Genomic DNA, 7546 nt, shown 5'->3' on the forward strand with positions numbered 1-7546 from the left:
GTTTAGTATAATTATGTAAGCCCAGTTATAATGGCTTGCCTGGGCCATCATGCTAAGCCATGTGTTGGGACGGGTGGAGTTTTACAGCCTGTTATTGTCCTACTGGAAACGTTAACCAACCTTTAAACATTAATATTACTGCTAATAATTATACAAGCTGAGAATCATTACCAAAAGGACAATAAAACTTCAGCATAACCATTATCCACTGTCATCAGAACTTGGTACGTGCTCCCCTGCCCATTTCCTTTGAGACACAGGAAGAGAAGGCAACGTTGCACTTTCTCAATGGAGCCAAGGCATTTCACTCTCGCTTAACTGGTTAAAAATAAAACCTGCCTTACATAAGGCAGCTTATATATCAGCTCACACTCAGGGCGAGACCAGCTGACATAAGCCAATGCTCAAAAGCAGCAGTTTGAGATGAGACACCTAAGCAGGACCCACCTTTTCCTACCAGACATTTGAATAATCGCTGGCTTTTCTTGAATTATTGCCGGGTGGGTGTCCTGGTGTCCCCATTCTGGAGCGAGGCCCTTTCAGACCCTCAAGGGCTCATAAAGAAATGGCAGCCCCTGACCAGCCAACCCTCATTTGGGTGATGAGGAAAGAGAACCCAGGCTTAGTGAAAGGTTAGCTGAATTCCCACTTGTTAGAGCTAGTACCATGTAGGGCTAAAGAACAGGGACTGCTCCATGATGTGCGCAGTAACAAAGCTTTCCCTGTTTAGGAAGGGTGCCCTGCTCTTCAACAAAACGCAAAGAACTCCGCATGATGTAAGAGCGGCCGGGTAGGATGTGAGCAACTTCTGCCTGAGCTGGTAATGCTACTAGCACTCTGCACTTGCCTAGAGGCACGCTCTTCCTCTTTTCTGGACTGCGGGTCCTTCTTTCAGCCTGTCATTTATAGGCTGCGCCGAAAGAACCCGCCGCCCCACGCTTAACGGGGCCAGCAGTTAACGAATGGACCCAACGGGCTAGATTCGCACAACCCCCGGACTCGTCAAGCAGAGTCGGTAACTCTAGCCGTTCGCCGTTGGCTCGCGGCGAGGAAAGAGAGAGAAACTGAAAGCAAGCCCAGCCTCGGAAGAGAACGACGCGACCACCCGCGTTCCGGAATTCACACATGACCCTTTCCGGGCAGCCAGGAGGCGACTTGAGCGGGAGGCTGGCGAGGCAGGGGACTCAGCCTCGCCTTTCCCAACGCGCGGGTCACGCCCCGGCGAGGAAAGGTTCGGAAGGACAGCGACGATCCGCGCGGGACTCGCGTCACGTGTGAAAGGGCCTCCGGCAAACCAGCCGCCTTTCGCCTCCGGCGCGGCCAAGGCAGCTCTCGAGCGAGGAGCCGAACTCCGCGATCCCGGGCCGGCCCGGGAGCAAAGCAGGGTGGCGCCCAGGGCGCACGCACGGCGCACCCGCGGGGGAGCCAGCCGCCCGCCCGGACCGTCCGGGGCTCTTCCAGCGCTTCCCCCGCCAAGACTCACCGCTCGGGTGCGCCGGACCGGCCAGCCAGCTCTCCGCTCGCCGCCGCTTCAGGGCAGCAGCCCTCCGGGGCAGAGCATCGTCGCCGCCCGCCGCTCCGGCCGGCCCAGGCTCGGGCGCCCTCCGCTGCGCCGCGCTGCGCCGCGGCGGGCAAGGCTGCGGGCTCTCGGCTGGTGCGCCAGGCGCGGCGGCCGGAAAGCGGAGGGCGGGGAGGGAGGAAGGGGGCGGCGGAGAGGCGGGAGCGCCGAGCGGGGCCGCTCCCCTCCGGGCCGGCCCGCCGGGGAGCGGCCGCCTGGCTCGGGGCTTCTCGGAAGCGCCGTCCGACCGTCCGGCGGGGGAAGGACCGAGCCTCGGGCCGCCTCCCCGCCTCTCGGCGCCTTTCCTCGAAGGAGCCCGGCCGGCTCCGCGTGAGTGGCGCCGCTGCCCGCCTGCCGCCGCGGGGACGGGGCTCTCGCAACCCGCCGGGCCGGCTCCCGAAGACTTGCGGCGTCGCGGGTCGTGGGGACCCGGCTGTGGTCTCAGCATGAGAGGGGAAGCAGGTCGCGGGCAGCTCCGGTGTCGCCCTTCACGCGACCGCGGTGGGCGTCGTGCTTTGCTAGCCTGGGTTAGGGCTGTGTGGACGAGCAGGCTTGCGCGCTTCCCGCCGAGTTAGCTCAGAGCGCATCCCCACGCTCCTCTACCCCCCAACCGGGCAGAGGCAGCTTGAAGTCCCGTCGAGCTGTCCTAGTTTCAAACGGGTGTTTCCTCCTCCTGCGAACGGAGTTTTTGCCACCCGCCCGATCCCGGGACGCTTCCTCCATCCGGCGGTGGTCCATGAGAAGTCGGGGGCTGGCAGCTGCCCACCTCCCGGTCGCTCCGGGCTGCTGCGAGTCCAGGGGCTCCCTATAGACCCGCCTTTAAATCTGCATTCAACCAAAAGCAGGACTGACACTCCGTGTGAACCGGGAAACAGCCAGGCTCTGCTAGCTGTGCCTGGCGGTTCTGCGGCAAGCGAATGAGTTTCGGGCCTTCTGCTGTTTTTGCCCACAAGGGGTTTCATGTGGCTTTTCATGGTTTTTATTACGGGGGGGGGGGGGGAGCGCATTTTGCTCAAGCCATGGGCTGCTTCTGGCACTTCCAGTCACTGCCACTTGTTGCCGGGGCGGTTGTTTCGTTGCAGCCCTTACTGATTTTGGATTTGTGTGCTCCATCACTTTCCAGCTTAATTAATCTCTTGGGAGTGGAATCTCAGGTACTCTGAAGTTGCTCTCCTCTCCCATTCTTGGTAAATCCTTCAACTGTCCAGCCACACAAGGAGTCCCAGTGAGCTGAAATTAACAAGAACTCTGGTCTCTTTCTCCTTTAGCAAAAGGAAAAGGGAGTCATAAGAAGGTGCAGAAAAAATGGGGTGGGCCAAAGCAGGCAGGAGTGGCCCCACGGCTTCCCAAAACCCCTTTCCCCTTCCTGGGATCAGCAGGGCTCTTTCTGAACAGAAGCCAGCCCTCTTTCAGAAGATGCATCAGGAGAATTCCCCTGGTCCACCCACAATCCATCATCCAGGCTATCTTTGAACACAGGTTTACAGGTAGTCCTCACTTAACCATTCATTTAGTGACAGTTCGGACTTACGACCGTGCTGAAAAAAACCTACTTACAACTGGTCCTCACACTTATAACCGTCACAGCGTCCCTGCAGTCACATGATCATGATCTGGGCACTTGGCAACCGGTTTGCATTTATGACCGTCGCAGCATCCCGCGGTCATGTGATTGCCACTTTTGATCTTCTTGACCGGCTTCTGGCAAGCAAAATCAATGGGGAACCACCTTTTGCTGAATGACCGCATGGTTTGCTTAACGCCCACTGTGATTCACTTAATGCCTGCTGCACAAAAGACTGTGAAATCGGGTCAGATTTGCTTAATGACTGCTTCGCTTAGCAACCTAAATTCTGGTCCCAGTTGTGATTGCTATGTGAGGACTACCTGTGCTGCTCTTTCAGAAAAGCTTCCTTACCCAGGTTCAAAACTAGCCAGAGGGACAATTTGAGCCTTGTCATTTGTGCAGAGCATCTCTTCTCCTGCAGCTTGACACTCAAAGCATCTTGGAAGAGGGCTAACCACAAAACCAGCCATTGTGGCTTATAAATTAGGATTTAGGTTTCCAGAATTCAGCCCTGGGCTGTGTGGAATTTTAAAAGGCTATTTCTTATAGCTTATAAAGTGAAGCAATTCAGTTCCCCCCACCCACCCACCACCAAACACTTAGCTTCCAATTGAATGCGCTCAATTCTCCAGATAAATTCAAGTCTCATGTGGGCTGGGAGCTAAGTTACAGTAGTTAGGGTCTAGATGGGAGACCACCAGGAGATCCCAGAGTTATAGGCTAGGCTGGACAGTTTTTAAAAAACATCACCACAGAAGAAGGCAGGAACAAACTAAGAAAAGGTTGCCAAGAAAAGTTAAGAGGCCCACGTATTATGCAAGATTTTTATTAGTTGCACAGGAGGAATATTTGACTTGTCTGGCTAGTGGCTGCCCTTAGCCAATCTTGCCTCTTAAACAGAGTAAGATTCCCAGGACTTCAATCTAAACCTGAAACTTAAAAAAACAGAAAAACAATTCTGTTTACTAAGGGAGCAGGATAGAAAGAATACTGACTTTTGAAATCAGATGTTGGAGAAAATTCGTGAGAGTATCATGGATAGCCAGGTAAACCAACCAATGGATCAGGGTTCCTCAGCCAGGGCTCCATGGCACCCTTGGGTTCCGCGAGAGGTCCCTAGGGGTCTCCTGGGAGATCACGAGTTATTTACAAAACTGTTTCAAATTCAGGCAACTTCACATTAAAAAGGTAAGTTTCATTTTTTGTTTTTAGTTTAAGAACACTGTTAATGCCCATGAAATGAAAACCGCCCAGAGTCCCTCTTCTGGGGGAGATGGGCGGTGGCTAAATATGAGCAATAAATAAATAAATAAATAAATAATTTTGTGACCTCTGGCCTATATTTGAGCCTGAGAGTGCAGAGGTTCCCCGAGGCCTGAAAAAATATTTCAAGGGTTCATCCAGGGTTAAAAGGTTGAGAAAGGCTGCAATGGATCATTGAACAAATCAACCCAGAGTTCTCACTCGAGGCACAAATGACCAGGCTCAAATATCCTACTTCGGACACTTTATGAGAAGACCCAGCTGTCTGTAAAAGGCTCTAATGCTGGGAAAGGTGGAAGGAAAGAGCAGAAGAGGACGACCAGCAGCAAGGTGGATGGACTCAGTTACCTGTCGATGGGGGCACCCTTGGAAGACTTGAAAGACCAGGTTAGGGACAGACTGTCACGGAGAAAACCTATCTGTGAGGTCGCTAATGGTCAACACCGAGTTGATGTCACCTAATCAATCCATCCAAGCCAGTTCTGTGGTTCAGCCAAGACGAGAACACGGACGGACTCGCCAATAGCTGAGCCTCAGTTGAAGGACAATTTACATCTCACTGGGTCTTCTACTTGGGCTAATTTCTGAGATGGGTAGAGAAAGAACGTTTATTACGGCCATAGACCAGCATCGCAAAAGAATAAACTCTCCAAAATTTGCAGATGCAGTATTGAGCATAAGGAAGTAACAGCTACAGAAACACACAAATTAACGGTAGCAAGATTAGATTGTTCATTGGAGGAGTAAATGCATTTTTGAGACAGAAAGGATTCCGTGAGCGACGCGTTGGTTCGGACAACCTGGATTGACACACAGGTTGGTTGGTTGGTTTGTCTACGGAAGATATGTTACCACACTCTAGATGGCGAAGTTAAGCAGGCAGCGGACCTGTTGGGCAGCTATGCCACGGGGGAATAGTGACCTGGAAAATGTATGGCTATTGCCATATGGGGAAGTGTCAAGTGTTACACACACATCCCTCAACATCCATGCATGCGGGAAAAGGTGCTGTTCCTCTTTAGTTCTCTGAGCTTGATACTGGATTGGAGTAAAAACTCCAGACTCTTGGAAATTAGAAGAAAAATAACTTCTTTTACATGAGTTAATTAAGTTGGGGGGTCTCTCTGAAGGATTTGAAACAGTTCGTCCCAAATTCCTTGCCCCGTGGGCTGAGGTGCCATTTGTGAAGCCACAGAGTCCCTTCCTATCCCTTGATGGTTTAGATTTCCTCTCCCTTCCGTTTCCCAGCTTGCACAAGTGTGCTGGGTGAACAATGCCACTGAATGCAACATGACTGGCTCGAAACGAGATGGTGCTTCACCCCCCCTTTCTGTGGCTCAGACGGGACACCCCCACGGCATGCTCAGAGGTCGGGATTCACATGCTATACTGAGACTTGGTTTAATTTTCTAATGCATTTTCTAAAACATTAATTCCTAATTAACTTTTTAATAAGCATGCTTGACTTTGCACAACACAGTAAGCCAAGGGCAACTCGTATTACGGCTTGTGCAAGGTGTGAGTTATGCGTTACTATAGACAAGATTTACCTGGATATTCCTGAAAACTCTTTAGTCCAGTTGTTCCCACAGATCCTAACGGATTGGGCATGAGGGCCCCTCTGTAGGCTCAAAGACTGTCCATCCAGCTAAATAGACCAGACCAGGAATCAACTCACAGGAAGACAAAAACTGCCTTTATTGAGACTGGTTATAATAACAGAGTCAAACAGAGTGGGATTGTGTTGTACCTCCTCCCCATTATTCAGTGAATTATGGAGGTGAAGATCTCTGCAGCACTGTATCTGTGGCTCAAGGTCGAACTGTGGAGTCCTTGGTGGTTGGCTTGCAGACATTTCATGACCCAACTAGGTAACATCATCAGTGCACTTCTGAATGTTACCTGGACATTCTGGACTTCAAAAACCCTTGAGCCCCTTTTGCCTAGGAAACAGTTCCTGCATATCTCCATCAAAGTCAGCTTCCTTACGCTCTGCACCAGCGTTTCTCCACCTTAGCCATTTTAAGATGTGTGGACTTCAACTCCCATCTACCTTAAAAGTTGCTGAGATTGAGAAACACTGCTTTACAGACCTGAGAAGGTCGTAAATGCAAGGATTGGTAGCAAAGTTACTTTTTCATAACTGTTGTAACTGCAGTCACTAAACGAGGCAGTCACTAAACGAGGACTTCCTGTAATCTTGATTCCTGATGAGTAGTTGCAGTCTTCTTCACCACATTTTTTGGAATTGGTTTGCCCTGGCCGCCTCCTTCCTAGGACTGAAAGTGAGAGACTGGCCCAAGGTCACCCAAATGAGTCAAAAACGTACTTGTTCAATCCTATGTTCCTTTACGGTAGTGTTTCGCAACCTTGATGACTTGGTGGATGGGTGGATGTCAACACCCAGAATTCTCCAGCCAGCATGGAAGTTGAAGTCCACACATCTTAAAATGGCTGAGGTTGAGAAACACTGCTCTACACTGCTGATCCCAGCTGGTCTGCACTCAGATCTAATCCTTGGACTGCAGGCAGCATCTCTAGCTAGTTTAGGGGGCTCAGGAGCTCAAGGACCACTTTCTTTCTATCTCCCAGTTCTGCTACCTAATTCTGCTTAATTGTAGGACCAACCTCTACCTGCCTCCTTGAACAAAATCTTGGATTCACCGATAAAGGTATCTGTGTCCCTTAATTCTTAGAATTAAACCCATCTTCATCCTTTAACCCAGGGTTCCTCAACCTTGGCAACTCTAAGCTGTGCGGACCTCAACTCCCAGAATTCCCCAGCCAGCTGGCTGGGGAATTCTGGGAGTTGAGGTCCGCACAGCTTAGAGTTGCCAAGGTTGAGAAACTCTGTTTTAACCCAGAAAACAATGGTTGCTTAAGGGCACAGCACCATCTAGTGGGGATCTCTGGCAAACGCCTCAAAGGCTGACTTCTTTTCTTTCATCCCCAGGCATCAGCCCCAGCAGTAGCAAAAGTAAAGTAAATTATTACACAGTAGAATAAATAAGTAGCTGCACACATCTAGTCTTCACACCTATTGCAGAATCCACTGTCTCCTTCCACTCAAGTTTTCTTTAAAGGATTCTGAGTTCATCAGTGCAAAATAAACGTAACTCTTCCCGACGTCCCGTGTGGGCAAAGGTAGTACGGGAAGC

General features: G+C 51.1%; 1 protein-coding gene across 1 annotated transcript in view; it reads right to left on the reverse strand.

Annotated features, from left to right (window-relative positions):
* The window catches only part of CPNE2 (copine 2), a 117761-nt gene extending 116185 nt beyond the window's left edge, over positions 1 to 1576 (reverse strand). Inside the window, exon 1 of the mRNA XM_063312712.1 lies at positions 1484 to 1576. The gene's annotated coding sequence lies outside the window, so the exon portion shown is untranslated. The remainder of the gene's footprint in view (positions 1 to 1483) is intronic.
* Positions 1577 to 7546: the final 5970 nt, after the last annotated feature.

The sequence above is a fragment of the Candoia aspera genome, chromosome 11 (assembly GCF_035149785.1).
Source record: "Candoia aspera isolate rCanAsp1 chromosome 11, rCanAsp1.hap2, whole genome shotgun sequence".
In the NCBI taxonomy this organism is placed as follows: Eukaryota; Metazoa; Chordata; class Lepidosauria; order Squamata; family Boidae; genus Candoia; species Candoia aspera.